This window comes from Anomaloglossus baeobatrachus, chromosome 2, assembly GCF_048569485.1.
Source record: "Anomaloglossus baeobatrachus isolate aAnoBae1 chromosome 2, aAnoBae1.hap1, whole genome shotgun sequence".
In the NCBI taxonomy this organism is placed as follows: domain Eukaryota; kingdom Metazoa; phylum Chordata; class Amphibia; order Anura; family Aromobatidae; genus Anomaloglossus; species Anomaloglossus baeobatrachus.
The window spans coordinates 339,236,222-339,255,327 of NC_134354.1; positions in this window are offsets into that span (position 1 = coordinate 339,236,222).

Consider the following 19,106-nt stretch of genomic DNA (forward strand, 5'->3'; position numbering starts at 1 on the left):
AGTCATCAATGACTTACTAACCGTCAAGCCAAGCGACAATGCTCTGTCCTCCTCCTCCTAGACCTGTCTGCCTTTGACACTGTGGGCAATTCCCTCTTGCTACAGATTCTCTCATCTCTTGGTATCACAGACTTTACTATCTTGGATCACTCCATATCTAACAGACCAGACTTTCAGCATCTCCCTCTCTCACACCATTTCGTTATCTCGCCCCCTATCTGTCAGTGTTCCCCAAGGTTCAGTTCTTGGACCCATGCTGTTCTCCATCTACACCTGTGGCCTGGGAAACCTCATACAGTCCTACAGCTTTTAATGTCATCTTTATGCTGATGATACCGTGATCTACCTCTCTGACCTTGATATCAGCTCCTTATTAACCAAAATGCCACAATGGCTGTCTGCTATTTCATCCTTCTGTGCTGTTCAATTTCTAAAACTGAACATGGACAAAACAGAATTCATAATCTTTCCCCCACCTCACTCTACCACTCCACCTGACCTATCCATCAAAGTTAATGGATGCTCACTCTCCCCAGCCTGTGTGCTCACAGCTTGAAGGTAACCCTTGACTCTGCTCTCTCCTTCAGGTCACATATCCAAGCCCTTTCCAATACTTGTCTACTCCAACTCAAAAATATTTCCAGATCTGTACATTCCTTGACTAAGAACCTTCAAACACTAGTGCATGTGACTCGCCCACCCCAGGGTTATGGGACACCCGGTGGCGGGCCGGACTAGTCCGGTGGTAGTCAGTGGTGGCTGGGCCCGGCTCCGTGGCCCTGGTGGGTGTCACTAAAATATGTGGCTTGGTGAATAAAGTTGGTGTTCGTGACGCCACCTGTGGTCTGCGGCTATTAAGCCGCCGCTACTGTGTGAGGCCTCCGGGGTGATGTTATAGCAGCAATGGTGGTACTGCTCCACACAGGTGGAGCGGAGCCCCGGGGACACTGTTAGTGCTCGTGGAAGTCTATGAGGTTGTGTGGCTAACACGGTGCAGGGCCGACAGGCAATGAAAGAACCAGGCACAAACAACAGTCTCTTTACCTTTTCCTCTTTACTTTGGAAACAGTCCAGTCCTGGGAGACCGTTACAGGTGGTGATGGGGATCCGGTCGGCCTGGAAGTACTTGGGGTGATCTTTCTGGCCAGCTGAGTATGAGGCCTACTCCTGTGCTTTTCTTTGTTATGATAGGACCCTGCTTCTCTGAATCCAGCAATGGCCCTCTTGCTGCTGGGACAGATGGTACGTCCCTTTCCCTCTGTAGCAGGCTGCGCAGGCCCTCTCTCTGGTGCTACTCTGCTGGAGTCCACACCGGGCCTTGATGCTGCAGCTGTGCTTTTGGGATGTTTTTGGGCCAGGTGCTTGCAGCTCTCCTGCCCTTCGGATTCGGCTACCAGGGAGTATGTTTAAGCCCTGGTGGCCACAGACTCCGATGTCCGAGTCTCTCCACTGCCTCTCAGCTACTCCTGCTTCTCTGGGCCAAGCTACTCTAGCTCTAGGCCCCAGATTCACAGGACAGCTCACTCTGCGTCTGTTCACTTCTACTGCTCTCTACAGACTGACCACTACTTTCTCCCCCAGATCAGACTTAAGGGGATCCTCCCTGGAATCCCAGGTTCAGAGCTCCCTCTGCTGGCCGGAGGGAGAACTGCGTTGGATGTTAAACTTGCTGGCCAATGGACCTCCCAATTACCTCCAGGCTCAGCATTAACCCTTTGGAAGGGCAATGCTGTTGTGGCGACCAGGTCCTGGGGCGCCACTCTCCCCCTTAGTTAAATTCAGTACTCCCGGACTGTGGAAACAAACACAACATGTTACAACATCTCATCCCATTATGGGAGGCGCATTACTTAAACGTTACAAACTTAAACACTACTATAAGAGTCCAGTGTGGCTCCCTGCCGGGTGTCCATTACACTGCTCCATGGGGGACCCGCCGCGATCAAACCCCCAACGTAGGCTCTGGGCGTGCGTCAGAGCATTGATGACCCCACTCTATGCACGCCGGACGGGTTTTTCTTCAGGGGTGTTGAGCACACGGGTGCTAACTATGAACAATTTAGGTGTTGGCCACCCATAGTCCATTGGCCCAATTGTCCATTTACTTAATCGCCTAAGACAAAAAAGCATTTTATACACAACATTACAGACATTTCACATAACTATTTACATTCTGTTAGGTATTTTACTTTCTATGTTCTATACCTTGGAGGGGGCTGTCCCCGAGTGCTACGTTGGGACCGGCGTAGCTCTGGGGTTTGTCCCTGACTACTTAGAGTGTCTGCCCCCCCCCATGTGATTGGTAGGCCTAACCCTGACAGGGATACATGTCGGTTGCCTACGGGATCTCAGATTCGCCAAGGGTACGGCAGGTTCACCACTGGCAGGGGGTTGAACCTCCTGTTCCACTGCTGGCGTGTCACCTCGTGTTGGAGCGGCCGGTTCTTTAGGTGGATCTGGAACCTCTTCTGTTTCTGGCTCGACCAACTGCGGGAACGTCAAGACTGGTACCACTATGGCATTGTTTATTCGGGTCCAAGTTTTGGGGAATTTTCCAAGGATTGTTTGGATCATTTCTTCCTCTTTTTCTTGACTTTGGGGACTTTCTTGTACTTCTTCTACTTCTTTTTGGGTTCTGCACCGTTCAGGGCACGCTTTCAGGTGGTCCCGAGAAACTGCTTGATAGGTCTTGCCTTCATCCTTGCTTATGAGGCATACCTTACTATTGTCAAAGTTGGAGGGGATAATGGTGTAGGGCTCGTTTTCCCACTGATCATCCAATTTATGCGTCCTCCGCTTCTTCTTGAGGGCTTGTTCTCCAGGTGCTAAGGGAGTTGCTGGGGCTGTTTGATTGTAATGCTGCTCTTGTCTCGTTCTTGCTTGAGACAGGCTTCTCTGTACGCATTCCTGGACCTTACGGTACCGCTGCTGCCGCTCTGTATCCCAATCCTCTATTTCCTGAACCGCCTCAGGTGACACAGTCCCCATCTCAAAGTCTACAGGTAACTTGCCAGGTCTGGCTCGCATCAGGTAAGCAGGGCTGCAGTTGGTCGAATTTACCGGGATATGGTTGTACAAGTCTACCAGATCTGGTAACTTTTCTGGCCATTGGTTTCTTTCTTCCAAAGGTAGAGTCTTGAGCATGTCAATAACCACATGGTTCATCTTCTCGCACAATCCATTGGTTTTGGGGTGGTACGGTGTGGTTCTGATTTTCTTACAACCGTACATGTTACAGAACTCTTGGAACACTTTTGCCTCGAATGCAGGACCCTGATCAGTCAGTACCCTTTCAGGGTAACCGTGAGGTCGACAAAAGTAGGCCTGAAATGCTCTCGCTGCTGTTCTGGCTGTCTGGTCCTTCACGGGCACTACTACCAGGAAACGAGAGTAATGGTCCACAATGGTGAGGGCGTACACATAGCCTGACCGGCTTGGTGTTAACTTCACGTGGTCCAGGGCCACCAACTCCAGGGGCTGCTTCGTGACAATTGGCTGTAGGGGAGACCTCTGGCTGGCATCATCTTTCCGCCTCAGGTTACACGGACCACAGTCTCGGCACCACTTCTCGACTGTCTTTCTCATGTGCACCCAGTAGAACTAATCACGGAGTAGGGTCTCCAACTTCTTCCACCCGAAGTGTCCTGCATTATCATGATACGCTGCTAGGACCATTGGAGCATCCCTCTGCGGAACCACTATCTGCCAGACGAGTTCATTCGTTCGCCAGTTGACATATCTCTTACAGAGCTTGCCTTGATAGGTGAACAGTCGTCCCCTCTCCTTCCACAACTGCTGGGCTTCTTCTGGAGCATCTGGGCCAAGATGAGTCTCAGCTTGTGCTAGCTTTTCTTTAACCAATCGCACGGCCGGGTCACCGTTCTGTGTCTCTTCCCAATTATGGTGGAGTAATGGGTTGACCGAGACCTCGTGCTGGCTCGAGCGCTTCACTCCTACAGCATGCTCACATTGGGAAACACCTTGGTGATGGAAAGCCGGTAACTCTATCTCTTCGAGTTCATCCAGGTCTTCTCCAGACTCGGGTAAGTGAGGCATTCTGGACAGCGCATCAGCATTGTTATTCTTCTTGCCAGCCCGATACTTGATGGTAAAGTCAAAGTTAGACAGCCGGGCCATCCATCGCTGTTCCAACGCACCTAACTTGGCTGTTGCCAGGTGTGTCAACGGATTGTTGTCCGTGAAGATGGTGAACCTGGCCGATGCCAGATAGTGCTTGAAGCGTTCAGTCACTGCCCAAACAATAGCGAGGAACTCCAGCTTGAAGGAACTGTAGTTTTCTGGATTCCTTTCTGTGGGCCGAAGCTTCCTACTGGCGTACGCTATCACCCTCTCTCTGCCTCCCTGCACCTGGGACAGAACTGCTCCCAGTCCCACGTTGCTGGCGTCTGTATACAGTACAAATGGCTGGCTGTAGTCAGGGTAGGCCAGAATTTCTTCTCCCGTGAGAGCCCCTTTCAGCCGGACAAAGGATGTTTCTAGTTGGCTGCTCCATTCAAATGGAGGGCTCTGCTTCTTAGCCTGCTTTGGCTGGCCCACCAGGAGATCTTGAAGAGGCGCTGCTATCTTGGTGAAACCATCAATAAACCTTCGGTAGTAGCCCACCAGCCCAAGGAACTGCCGCACCTCCTTTACCGTGGTGGGTCTTGGCCAGTCCTTGATTACGGTGACTTTCTCCGGATCAGGTGCCACACCTTCTGCGCTGACCACATGACCCAGGTACTGTACCTTTGGCTTCAAGAGGTGACATTTGGACGGCTTTATCTTCAGGCCATATTTCGACAAGGACTCAAACACTTCTACTAAGTGCCTCAGGTGGTCTTCATAAGTCTTGGAGTAGACTATGACGTCATCCAGGTACAACAGCACGGTTTCAAAGTTGTGGTGGCCCAAGCAGCACTCCATCAACCTTTGGAATGTCCCTGGGGCGTTGCAGAGCCCGAATGGCATACAGTTGAACTCACAGAGGCCCATTGGTGTCGTGAATGCAGTCTTCTCCTTGTCCGCCTCTGCCACGGGAACCTGCCAATACCCACTGGTGAGATCCAAGGTGGAGAAATAGTTAGCTGACTTTAAGGCTGTTAGTGACTCCTCTATTCTGGGCAGTGGATAAGCATCTTTATGTGTAATGCGGTTAATTTGCCTGTAATCTACACACATTCTCATTGTACCATCTTTTTTCTTTACGAGCACTAGTGGAGCTGCCCAGGGGCTACAACTATCTCTGATAACCCCAGCCTCCTTCATTTCCCGTAACATTTCTTTGGCACGCTGATACTGTGCGGGGGGTACAGGGCGGTATCTCTCTTTAATGGGATGATGATCACCCGTGGGGATTTGATGTTTAACCCCTTTCACCCGCCCAAAATCTAGGGGGTGTTTGCTGAAGACCCGCTCGTACTCCTGTACCACCCGGTAAACCCCATGCTTTTGGTGTGAGGGGGTGGAGTCGGTGCCCACATGTAATTTTTGGCACCAGTCTTCCAGCTGCCCCTTGGAGCCATTGTCTTCCGCCTGGTCGGACGGGATCAAGGGTTCCACTGCTTTGATGGTATTGTTGCTGACAGTGTACAGTTTTGCTACCGTGGCGTACCGGGGCAATTTGGCTTCCTCCTCCCCACAATTCAGGACACGGACGGGCACTCTCCCCTTGCGGACGTCTGCTACCCCTCTGGCTATCAGGACTCCAGGCCTACTGTCTGAATACACCGGTTCTACCAAGGCATGGTAGTCCTGACCCTTGAGGCCTATTGCTGCCCGACACCATATCAACATTTCACTTCTTGGGGGTATTGCAATGGGGAGGGGGTCACTTACCCTCACAATGCCAATTTCTCCTCCGGCCAGCTCTACCTGCTGCCTCCTCATCAGGGCTCGGATCTCCCTCTGTAGGGCACGCTGCTGCCCGGAGCTGGCAGTTTCAGATGCCTGTTGCAACAAAATTATCACTTCGGCAATACAATTTTCTATCACATTTGTACCAATGGTTAGCAGTGGGTCAGATTCTTTGCGATCAATATCTACAATTCACAGCACAACAATGTTTTTGCTACTGAGGGTAAAACATGTGTTCTTTACTAATTTGAACATGCTGATTCCAAATATGAACTCAGAATTTGCACAGCACGTCCAGATTTTGAGTTATACTTAGAAAAGGCCATACGCCTATTCAGGCAAAATGGTGTCTGCTTCTGTACTGATGTGAATGGGCTTATGCTAGAGTTGGGTTGTAGACATTTTCCAGATCAATGGAGACTGTTCATAGACTCTAGTAAAGCAAGCTTGAAAGCTGTTCTGTTGCACAATGGCAATGAAAAGCCATCTGTCCCCATTGCACATGCGGTTGGAATGAAAGAGACCTATGCTTTTATGCAGCTCATTCTGAAATTGATTAAATATTCAGAACATCAATGGAACATTTGTGCTGACCTCAAAGTTGTTGCACTAGTCCTTGGTTTGCAGTTAGGTTACACTAAGCATATGTGCTTTCTGTGCCTATGGAACAGTCGAGATGACAACAACCATTATAAAATTAAACGGTGGCCCAATAGAGATGAACATAAGATTGGTAAGCACAATGTTCAACACGAATCACTTGTCGATCCACTTAAAGTTTATCTTCCACCTCTTCACATTAAACTAGGACTAATGAAAAATTTTGTAGTAGCAATGGATCGTCAAGGGAATGGATTTAAGTATCTGAAGGAAAAGTTTAGTGCATTGAAAACTGAGGCCAAACTCAAAGCAGGAATCTTTATTGGTCCTGAAATCCACCAACTAATCCATGATGAAATCTTCAAGAAAGAACTCACCCCACTTGAACTAACTGCATGGGATGCATTTATAGTAGTAGTTCAAAACTTCCTTGGAAACGAAAGAGCAGAAAACTATGCTGAACTAATAGACAATATGCTTCAAGCATACGAAATGCATGGTGCCCGAATGTCATTGAAAATGCATTTCCTACATTCACATCTTGACTTCTTTCCTCCAAATATGGGTAATGTCAGTGACGAACATGGTGAGAGATTCCACCAGGACATTTCTACTATGGAAAAAAGATACCCAGGTCGCTTTAACCCCAACATGATGGGCGATTACTGCTGGTTTTTGCAACGGGCCACTAGGACCACTCACAAGCGCAAAAGCAAGTGCCTGAAGCACTTTTAAAAGTACTCTGCTGAGTTCAAGGCGATTTCTTAAGCTACTATAAGTGATTTTTAAGTTTTTTGGTTTATTTACCTATACTTCTTTTTCAATAAAAATGATAATACATGTTGTGAAACTGTGGGACATAACGATTCTGTATCTTTATTAATTGCTTATTTTAATTTTCACAAAAATTGGAATAACTTAATATCCTGACGTGCTACAAAAAAACTAACTTCAGATTTGGATTCAGCGCATTCGATTTAGTATAGCGCACATGGTTTTTGCCAAGTAGCAGACAAAAAGTGTTTATTTGTTGTGCTGTGCCCCTGACATGGCAATTCTACCCACCCCACTTTAATGGTTACTTCTTTGTACCCAATTTGAGGCAAGGGCTGACCATTACTGGCCACAATTGTTAAATCATCATCTGGGCCATGGTCAATGTCTGAATCAGCCCAATATCTTTTGTACAGTTTATAGGGGATGGTTGTTACCTGGGACCCCGTATACTGGAGAGCATTCAAAGGGATCCCATCCAGCACAATAGGAAGGACCGGTCGTCCTCCCACATACTTGCTGCGGCTGGGGGTTGAGCCGGGCTTCCTTACACCTGGGGGTCGGCTCCTGGCCCCAGGCTCGGCCCATTTAAAGGACAGTGTCGTGCAATGTGGCCCGCCTGGCTGCAGCGGCGGCAGATCGGTTGTCCCGTTGAATCATACCGGTCTGTATCTCTGCCTCGGGTCGGCGGAATCCTCCTCTGTCGCATCCATGGGACGTCATCTGGGCTGGAGGCCAACTCGATTCTTGCAGGTGATGGGGTCACTTGTAGAGACTGCACGGTCTTGGCAAGGGCAGCTACAGTTTTGGTCAGCTCCCGAACCTGCTGTCTGAGCTCTGCAGTGGGATCCTTTTCCAGGGACTGCGCCTCGGCCCCTGCAGCAGCTGGTGTTGCAGGCACCACCCCAGGGTACGTGATAGCAAGAGGCCGGAGGGATACTGGGTCATTTGGTGTAGATTCTCTCAGTACCCGGATGGCCTGGTCCTTAAACTTTGCAAAGTCCAGAGCAGGGTTCTGCAGGACCATGATACGCAGCTGGGTCCTGTGGGCATCTGACAGGAGCCCCTCTATGAACTGCTGAGTTAGGAGTTTGTGTTCTTCACGTACACTCTCTGGGTCCACCTGTTTAACTGCTTTCAGGGCCTCCTGCAAGTTTAAGGCATAGTCCCTTATGCTGTCTGTGGCCCGTTGTTTGCACCCAAAGAATCTCATCTTTATTTCTGCTGCGGTGCGGGTGTCAAAAGTATTCTTTAGCTTGGCCAGTATCTGGGTTGCTGTCCCTTTATCTGTATCAGGCCAGGACTTCACTTCCGCGCCGCGCCGGCTAGCTGCCCCATTAATATGCCCACCTTCTGGCTCTCAGTCAGAGGATATACCCGGAACAAGCTGTGCAGACTTTCTCTGAAGTCGCTCAAGGTATGGGACTCCCCGGAGTACTGCGGCAGCCACTCCGCTCCCGGGATGTACGGCATCGTGATCGGCATTACCGGCGCTACAGCGGGGGCTGGGGCGACGGCGACTGGGATTGCTTCGGCTGGTGCTGCGGCGTCTCGGGCTATGGCAGCCACCTGCCCTCCCTCCGAGTCGGACATCTTCCTCCCCCTTAGTGAACCTTACCAGGCTCCGTTCACTTTTCAAATTCCCTTCTGGGTCGCGCGGGGTTAACAGCGCTCTGCTCTGATGGCGCGCTCCCTTCGCGCTCTTTGTCAGGCACGCCCCCCTTCTTCCTGCGCTCAGCGGGGCTAATGGCGGCGGCAGTTTTCAAACAGTGAAACACGCAGTAACACAGTCTTTTAAGCGCAATTCTTCAGGCGCACAGTACCCGGTGGGACCGGGCACGAAATCCTGTTCGTGACGCCAAAGTTGACTCGCCCACCCCAGGGTTATGGGACACCCGGTGCCGGGCCGGACTAGTCCGGTGGTAGTCAGTGGTGGCTGGGCCCGGCTCCGTGGCCCTGGTGGGTGTCAGTAAAATATGTGGCTTGGTGAATAAAGTTGGTGTTCGTGACGCCACCTGTGGTCTGCGGCTATTAAGCCGCCGCTGCTGTGTGAGGCCTCCGGGGTGATGTTATAGCAGCAATGGTGGTACTGCTCCACACAGGTGGAGCGGAGCCCCGGGGACACTGTTAGTGCTCGTGGAAGTCTATGAGGTTGTGTGGCTAACACGGTGCAGGGCCGACAGGCAATGAAAGAACCAGGCACAAACAACAGTCTCTTTACCTTTTCCTCTTTACTTTGGAAACAGTCCAGTCCTGGGAGACCGTTACAGGTGGTGATGGGGATCCGGTCGGCCTGGAAGTACTTGGGGTGATCTTTCTGGCCAGCTGAGTATGAGGCCTACTCCTGTGCTTTTCTTTGTTATGATAGGACCCTGCTTCTCTGAATCCAGCAATGGCCCTCTTGCTGCTGGGACGGATGGTACGTCCCTTTCCCTCTGTAGCAGGCTGCGCAGGCCCTCTCTCTGGTGCTTCTCTGCTGGAGTCCACACCGGGCCTTGATGCTGCAGCTGTGCTTTTGGGATGTTTTTGGGCCAGGTGCTTGCAGCTCTCCTGCCCTTCGGATTCGGCTACCAGGGAGTATGTTTAAGCCCTGGTGGCCACAGACTCTGATGTCCGAGTCTCTCCGCTGCCTCTCAGCTACTCCTGCTTCTCTGGGCCAAGCTATTCTAGCTCTAGGCCCCAGATTCACAGGACAGCTCACTCTGCGTCTGTTCACTTCTACTGCTCTCTACAGACTGACCACTACTTCCTCCCCCAGATCAGACTTAAGGGGATCCTCCCTGGAATCCCAGGTTCAGAGCTCCCCCTGCTGGCCGGAGGGAGAACTGCGTTGGATGTTAAACTTGCTGGCCAATGGACCTCCCAATTACCTCCAGGCTCAGCATTAACCCTTTGGGAGGGCAATGCTGTTGTGGCGACCAGGTCCTGGGGCGCCACACATGCCCTCATTATCTCCCGCCTGGACTACTCTAACTTGCTGCTCTGTGGCCTCCCTTCTAATACTCTTACTCCCCTCTAATCTATCCTAAATTCTGCTGCCCGACTAATCCACCTGTCCCACCCCCGCTAATCCCTAGCCTCTTCTCTCTGCCAATCTCTTCACTGGCTTTCCATTGCCCAAAGACTCAGTTTTGAAACATTAACCGTGACATACAAGGCCAACCGCCATACATCTGTAACTTGGTCTCCCAGTACTTACCTGCAAGCGACCTCCGATCTTCACAAGATCTACTTCTCTACTCCACTCTTATCTCCTCTTCACACAATCATACACAAAATTTCTCATGTGCATCCCCTATACTCTGGAACGCTCTACTCCAATGCATCAGACTCCTGGTTACCGTGGAAACTTTCAAAAGGAACCTGAACACCCACCTCTTAAAAGAAGAATACAACCTGCAATAACCCTCAGTCCACCAAAGCATCTGACCCGCTCTACCCTCACCTACTGTATCCTCAACTCCTTCCCTGTAGACTGTAAGTAGTCGCCGGCAGGGTCCTCTCTGCTCCTGTACCAGTCTGTGCCTTGAAATGTTCAAGATTATTGTACTTGTCTATCTTTGCCCCTATTTCACTAAGCTTCATAGAATAAATGGCACTATAATCATAATAAATAATAATAATTATACTGTGAATAGTGGAGCTGTTGGCTCACCAAACTGTGTATAGAGGATCTGTGGGCACATCATACTGGGAATAGGGAGCTCTACCCATCATACTGTGTATAGGGGCGCGGTGGGCTCATGATACTGTGTATAGGTGACCTGTGGGCACATCACACTATGTATAGTGGAGCTGTGGGTCCATCATACTGTGTATGTGTAGCGTCCCTGAGCCACTCAGGGCACTACAAGGAACTGCATCCTCACGGGGATGCAGGACCTACCCCCTGGGACCTGGAACACCAGTGCCAGTAACACCGGCACACACCTAAATTCCCAGTTGCCACTCACACCAGGGCTCAAAGTGTTAGTCAGATAATTGGAGGGCCACCCAGTGGGTAGAGCGAACCCAGGGACTAGCCAGCCTGGTGGGAGGGGGCAGGCCAGTCAGTCTGTGAGAGTTGTAGGAGAGAGAGCACAATGTGAGGTGCAGGAGGAAGTGTGCCTGGAGCTGGGTCCGTGTAAAGGTGACCCGGGGGCACGGGAGTCAGGTTGCCAGTATAGGAGCAAACGAGTACCTCTGGAACAGAGAAGGTCGCCCGGGACGGGACGAGGGAGCACCACTGGATCCTGGGCATGCACAGGGCACAGGGCCCTAGGTCAGGCAACAGTTTCATACGGCCTGACAAATCCTGCACAGTGAGGGTCATCCACGGGCCCTCACTGACCTACAGATCCGGGGACATCAGCAGTAAAGCGAGGATCGGGGTTCGGATAAATACCTCCCCACAGGGTCCACACTGCCAGCCAAACGGACAGACCGCTGTGACACAGCTGGGGGACCCCCAAAGTTTCAAGCTTCGGGGTCTCAACTACACTGAGAGTGCTGGGGACAGAGCAACCGAGTCACTAAACTGGCACTGGAATACGGGGACCTGAACCAGCTGTCCACAGGTTACAAGTGAGTAAAGACTGTTTATTACAACCCTGGTGTGGCCTCCATTATTACTACATCACATACCTCCCAGGCTCGGCCCTACCTGCGGAGGGCCTGCCATCGCAGCTGCCATTACCCCCAGCCCTGGGAGTACCCACATCAGCAGCGGTGGTCCCACAATCATAACCGCAATCCGCAGGTGGCGTCACATAAACAATAACTCTTATCTCCCCTATAAATACTCCCCTTACAAAAAGGACCCAGGGCACGGAACCGGGCAACGGCCACCAAAGTGACATCCCTAACTGAAAATACTGCCCGGGACCATGTATCCCATTCCCTGGGCGACACACATGCGGCAGCTGTGGGCCCATCACAATGTGTATACAGGAGCTGTGGGCACATCATAATGTGTATATGGGAGCTGTGGGCATATCATATTGTGTATAGGAGACCTGTGGGCACATCATACTGTGTATAGGGGTGCTATAGGCACATCATATTGTGTATGGGGGCACTGTGGGGCTATCATACTGTGTATAGTAGGCCTGTGGGTCCATCAAACTGTGTATGCGGCAGCTGTGCGCCCATCATACTGTGCATACAGGAGCTGTGGGCACATAATACTGTGTATAGGGGATATGTGAACCCATCATACTGTGTATAATGGTGCTGTGGGCACATCATACTGGGTATAGGGCATTGTGAGCCCATCATACTATGTATAAGGGATCTGTGGGCACATAATACTGTGTATGAGGGAGCTGTAGGTCCATCACACTGTACATACAGGAGCTGTGGGCACATCATAATATGTATAGGGGTGATATAGGCACAACATATTGTGTATGGGGGGCACTGTGGGCCTATCATACTGTGTATGGTGGAGCTGTGAGCCCATCATACTGTGCATACAGGAGCTGTGGGCACATCACACTGTGTATAGAGGAGCTGTGGGCCCATTATATTGTGTATAGGGGACCTGTGGGCCCATCATACTGTGTATAGTGATGCTCTGGGCACATCATACTGGGTATAGGGCATTGTGAACCCTTCATACTATGTATAAGGGACCAGTGGGCACATCATACTGTGTATAAGGGAGCTCTGGGACAATCATACTCAGGGATCATTATTAAATGTAAGTGAACACTTAAAAGCACTATTGTAGGGTCGCTCAGGGTATTATGACCATCAAAGGTGGACATGTGGTATTATTACTTTCTTGGGACAAAATATGGATTGTTTTCTAGGGCATTTGCACAAGACAAATATTTTCTATGGAGCAATGTACCACTTAGAGTGCACAAAGGAGAGATTATTACTTTGTAAGGGGCACAGTGTTGGCATTACTATGTGGGGCAGTAGGAGGAGTTGATTTTTGTGCCATACAGGAGGTACAGTAATAGGGACTCATAAGGCCGCAGCGGCTCAATATTGGGGCACCAGCAGGATGAGGAGTTTGTGCAGGTTGGTAATAGACGGAAACGATGCTGGAAATGTGAGAAGTCAAATTTGTCTGAGTTATCATCTCTACAGAAGAGTCGTGGCTGGAAGACGTTGCCGTGTCAGTCTGGGCCAGATGGAAAAAGTGAACAAGTCCATCAGAAAAAATATCAGTTGTAATCCTCCATCTATAACTTCACTGTAATCTCTTACATGTTCTGCAGGACTGATATCTGCCACTGTATGATCACATATGTTGGTAATATGGTATTTCTGTAGGTATTTATTTTCAGTAACAGTGCAGTCGCCTGCTGATGTTCCACTATACTCACGATTAGGGTGGGTTACCATAATTGTAATCAGGGTTACCAGTTTAGGCTCCACACAGAGTGTTACGAACCGGCGCCGCCATAGCCGCAAGAAGCCTGCTGCGGTTCCTGTTGCGCCCAGGCGCCGGCTGCCGTTCTTGGCCGTGCCTCGGGTCGTCCAGTTGGCTGTTCCTTCCACCACGTCTAAGTGTGGAGAGGCGGCTAGTGCGCATGCGTGCGCTGATTTACCCCAGCCAGAGTTTAAGCCCGGTGTTTTGCCTAGTGAGCATGCCCAGCCTGTTTGTGTTATGTCTGAGACTAAGTCCTCAATTCAGGCTACTGAGCATGCTCCCACAATTAACCCTAACAGCCTCTTTGCACAGGTACTTGGACTTCGTGCTGTGTCTAAGTTCTGGGATGTGCCTACTGAGCATGCTCAAACTGATAGTCTGCTTTCTGAGCCTGTTGCTCAGGCTACTGGGCATGCTCAGGCACTTAGTGCACCAGAGGCTAGGTCCGGTAAGGACCTCACTGAGCATGTCCGTGAGGTGGCACGTCCTGATAGGGCAGAGGGTGTCAGGTGTCCTGATGACGTGGCAACTCCGGACTGGCTCGCAGAGGCCCGCCCCTATGATCTGGCACCTCAGTATTGGTCATCAGACGATGACTGGTGAAGTGTTTGGGGCGTGGCTGCCATGAGGTCATCAATGACGTGGCGGTTCCGGATAGGTCGCATGTGACGTCACTGATGACATGGCACTCTGCTATTGGACCTTGGTGGTTCCACCCTGGGTTTGGGGCGGACCCAGGTTATAAAAGGGGCTGGAGACAACATAGAGGTGCGCAGTCTTCACTTTTGCTCAGTCAGAGCACACCTCCATGTTAGAGCCTCATTGCGGCATAAGCCTATGTTGGGAAGCGGTAGGTAGGGTTAGGCGAACGGTGCCTGTCACGCCAAGATTCGTGGCTCGGCACATCAGGGTCAGGCGCCGTGCTTCCCTCCTGCTGTTCCAGTCTTGCTATAGCAGCCCAGTGGCATTAACTGGGTTGCGGCTGCTGTGCTTCCTGTCCGATTGTGCCCCCTACGCACACGGACAACGCACCTGCTGCGCGACCTGTCCGATTGTGCCCCCTACGCACACAGACAACGCACCTGCTGCGCCACCTATCCGATTGTGCCCCCTACGCACACGGACAACGCACCTGCTGCGCCACCTGTCCGATTGTGCCCCCTACGCACACGGACAACGCACTTGCTGCGCCACCTGTCCGGTTGTGCCCCCCTACGCGCACGGACAGCATACCCCAGGACCCCTGTGGAGTTAACAGGGTGTTCCTTATCCTCCTCGGCTTCCCAGTCAACGCTACTGGTGTACCCATCTGGCCTGACGTGTCCTACACACACGTGGCCAGTCGAGAGGTGGCCAGAAATGCTAATCGGAGGACCGCTCGGTCTGACGTGTCCTACACATGTGGCCGAAAGGGCGCTTTCGTGGCGGTCTTCCGGTCAACGCTACCTGGTTACCACCCGGCCTGACGTGTTTCCTGCACACGTGGTTGGTGTAGCGCTAGGTGCACCAAAACGCTAATCGGGTTGTTGTTTGGTGTGACGTGTCCCAACACACGTGACCGGTTCCCAGCATTCCTGAGTTATCTCAGAGCCATCCAGCTCTATAGTCTCCGCCTAACCCTCAGGTGCCAGCAGCTCCTTTGTCATCTGGAGCACGGTGGGCCCCGACTGGCGATTAGGATATATACCCCCTGGTCCTAATCTGCCGGTCCCCCCGTAACACAGAGGTTCCGTCCCCCCCTGAGCTGAACCCCTAACTACGTATCTGGTAGGCAGATATTGATTGGGTTTATCTCACGAATACACTTGGATTCATCAGCTCTTCACTCTCCTGCTGGGCTCAAATTTTCTGAAATGGATTTTGAAAGTGAACACATAACTAATGGTTGTAAGACACTTCCTGGTTACTGAAATGTGATGCCCTGGCCGGGCCAGGTAGTCACAAATAAGGCCCGCATTACACCTTCCTTCACAGGTAACACACAGCGAAACAATTAAACCCTAGTCACCATCCTCAGGGCTTGATGGACACACCAGGGGGCGGAACCAGGCGGTTGGAAGACGCCCACCGAGGAGTTCAGACAGCCTGGGGCGGGAAAGTAGCCAGAGAAGGTTGAGAGTTCAAGTTGGAGAGGAGTGTGGGCTGGAGCTGTGTGCAGCTCCAGCAGAGGCGAAAACCCAAATTGAACAGGTACCAGGGTAGGAGCCCTGGTGCCTTTGGCTAGGAGGCGGACGGCGGTCTCCGTCTGCAGGAGCCGGGAAGACGGCTCGGTGGAACCGAGGTGGACTGGGACAGAGTAGTGGCCCGCCAGTACCGACCCGGAAAACCGACTCGGAAACCGGAGCACAAAGGGGGGTACTCAGACCCTGAAGCTAGGTCCAGAAGCTACTGGGGACTAGTTAATTAACTGATTGAGGCCAGGACTAGAGGTCCTGTCCCACCCAAAGTTCCGACTGAAGGCAACAGCCCACCGAGGGGGATAAAAGGCCACCGCCACGGCTCAGAGATCCCACAGGCCAGCGTCTGCGGGCAAAGGGCTACTTAGGCGACCACAAGCCGGGAGCGGACTCCTGAAGTTGCAAGCACAGGCAGTCCACCATTCTAAACAGGTGCAGGAGAAAGACAGAGACCACCAGCCGGTTGGGGGAACCCAAACGCAGCCGGCTGCGGTCCCGACCCCATCACCTTGGTTTACCAGAGACTCGTTTGTTTACTAATAGTGAGTACAAAAGGAAGAAAACATTCTGTACAACGACTTAATGATAGAACATGTATATTTTATTGATAGAAAGTAGCTAAAAAGCAGACAAACAATATTGGATTAAAATTAGCAGAGACAAAAAATGGTGAGTACCAATAGATGGCGCCCTCACCCCACAGTAGGTATATGGTAGCACATATTAGAGTTTAGCACACAGCACATAAAGGGCTAAAAAGCCAATATTACATACAAACTAAAGCGTGCTGCTGCTTATTAGGTGCCCGTTACTAATACATCAATTACATAGTGTCAGAAAGGTTCTTGTAACAACGCACTATAATACCTTGCAATCAACATACCTAAATGGTGGATGAGAGCCCAATTCCCTGACCCATAGGTTTCGGTATGACTCCTTCTTCCGGGGGTCCTTTATGTGCTGTGTGCTAAACTCTAATATGTGCTACCATATACCTACTGTGGGGTGAGGGCGCCATCTATTGGTACTCACCATTTTTTGTCCCTGCTAATTTTAATCCAATATTGTTTGTCTGCTTTTTAGCTACTTTCTATCAATAAAATATACATTTTCTATCATTAAGTCGTTGTACAGAATGTTTTCTTCCTTTTGTCTATAATAATCTGTATATGGCTTTGTCCATATTGTGAATATGGCACGGGATTGTCCGTGCCTTTTGGTATTGTTTATTTATAATAGTGAGTACAACAGCACCCTCCGGTCGCCCATCGCCCTGCACCGCCAAACCCCAACGGGTCCCGGGGCCACCATCCCTGCCCATGGAGTGGTTAACAACTTGCTGCACAACATCTCCACCGGGTGCCCCGTAACTGCAGCGGTGGTGTCTAATATCACCACACACCGCGGGTGGCGTCACGAACTCCATACGGCCCAGCCTGTACATATCCATCCTACACCCACCATCCCATCACTCCACCTTTGCATTTGGAGTGACCGTGAGGCCCCCGGGTCCGGAGACCTTCGAGCCACCCACAGAAGGGCCAGATCCGAGCGGCTCGGCTGCCGAGCACAGGGCGGTACAGAAAAACTGTATAAAACTACAAACTACTAATTGTGCCTGGCAAAGATTGGATACAACGTGGCTGAACCATCTGCAGTGGATGAAATCTTCCCTTATGCCAAAGGACTACAGCTGACTGGCATCTATGTTCCATTTCCGTCATTATAGACTCTTGCCTTTTCTATATATACATATCTCCACATTGTGAGTGTACGTTCACATGCCAATAGTGAATTGCTGGATTAGCTTTTTTCTTTCACTGTGAGATGTCTAAACAGTATAAAGAGGCAGGAGATACATCTTGAATGCTCCCTCTCCAAGTATGTGCATACTGAAGAATTTCAATGCCATTTCTTAGATCATACATTTTTATAGGTACACTTCTATCATTTATTCATACAGTGCCGGGAATTACACACTAATAAGTACAGTGCAGAGCAGATTAACTTTCATGCAGATAATAATTGCTTTGGCATAAATTACAGACAGAGATGTCACTTCATATACTTGAAGGTATCTTATCAACAATCCCATAGTTCATAAGGTGACGTAGGTGTGACTTTCAGATAGGTGTGCAGTTGCAAAACGCTCTCTGACCCCAGCTGCTGTTGGAGTTATACAAGCTGCACTGTAATAATGGGGACGCTTTACTTTACCACAACATTATTATATTGCAGTATTATACGAATTATCTTCTATCAGTACATACAAGCTTTTGTGCATAAAACTGGACCACACTCTCATCATATGTTGTCCAATCGGGTCGTACATTTACACCTTACAATTTTCTTACATCACCAATTAGGAGACACAATTTCTGGTGGTTGTATGATATTTTGTATCACCAATGTAACCCAAATAACCCTATTTAAGATCCATGCACACTTGTGTCAATATTATAGGATGTCAGTGAAGGCAATGAAGCCTCTTTGTAGCAGGAAAGTCAAGTGCTTGGTGGGAAACCTACACAAATACAAACTACATGCAGATGTTACACCCAGAACGCCATGGAGGGCTACAATTTACAATTCATGTTACCTTATCAACAATGTAATATATATTTTGAGCCATAAGCAGTAATTATATCTTATTTAATGTATGGAAGAATAATTTGCAAAATAAGTCTCTCAAGAACAGCACTTCTATAAAATTTGTTCAAGTACTTTTCATAGCTCAATATTCATTTTCTATGTTCAAAGGAAAACTGTAACCTGATTCATGCTGCTCAAACCATGCAGGATTGCAGCCAGGTATACCATCCTCTGAAACGACAGAGCGTTGCATATATTAGACTAAGCTGACCTCACCCCTGACCAGCACTTCACAGCACCTTTTTATGTAACAGACAGGTATCTTCCTTTGTAGACACAAGAAAGAGACCTGCTAATCACATGCAGCTATGCTTAGAAGAGCCGACCGCAGATGGTGCCCATCTAGTCTTGTTTCTGCCCATGGTCCAAGTTTCAGAGACAAACATACATGGCTGCAATCATGCAGATAGGCTCTTATTTAGGCTTTGGGCAGTAAGAATAAGATGACGAGTAGAGCTTAAAAAGGTAAGCAGGTGTAATAATAGTAATAAAGCAATACAGCGGGTGAAATAAGTATTAAACCTCTCCCCAATTTTCTAAGTAAATATATTTCTAAAGCTGCTATTGACATGAATTTCTCACCAGATGTCAGTAACAATCTATCCAATCCACACAAGCAAAGAAAACAAATCATAGATGTCCATAAATTTAATGATGTGTAATAATGTGAATTGAGACAAGTATTA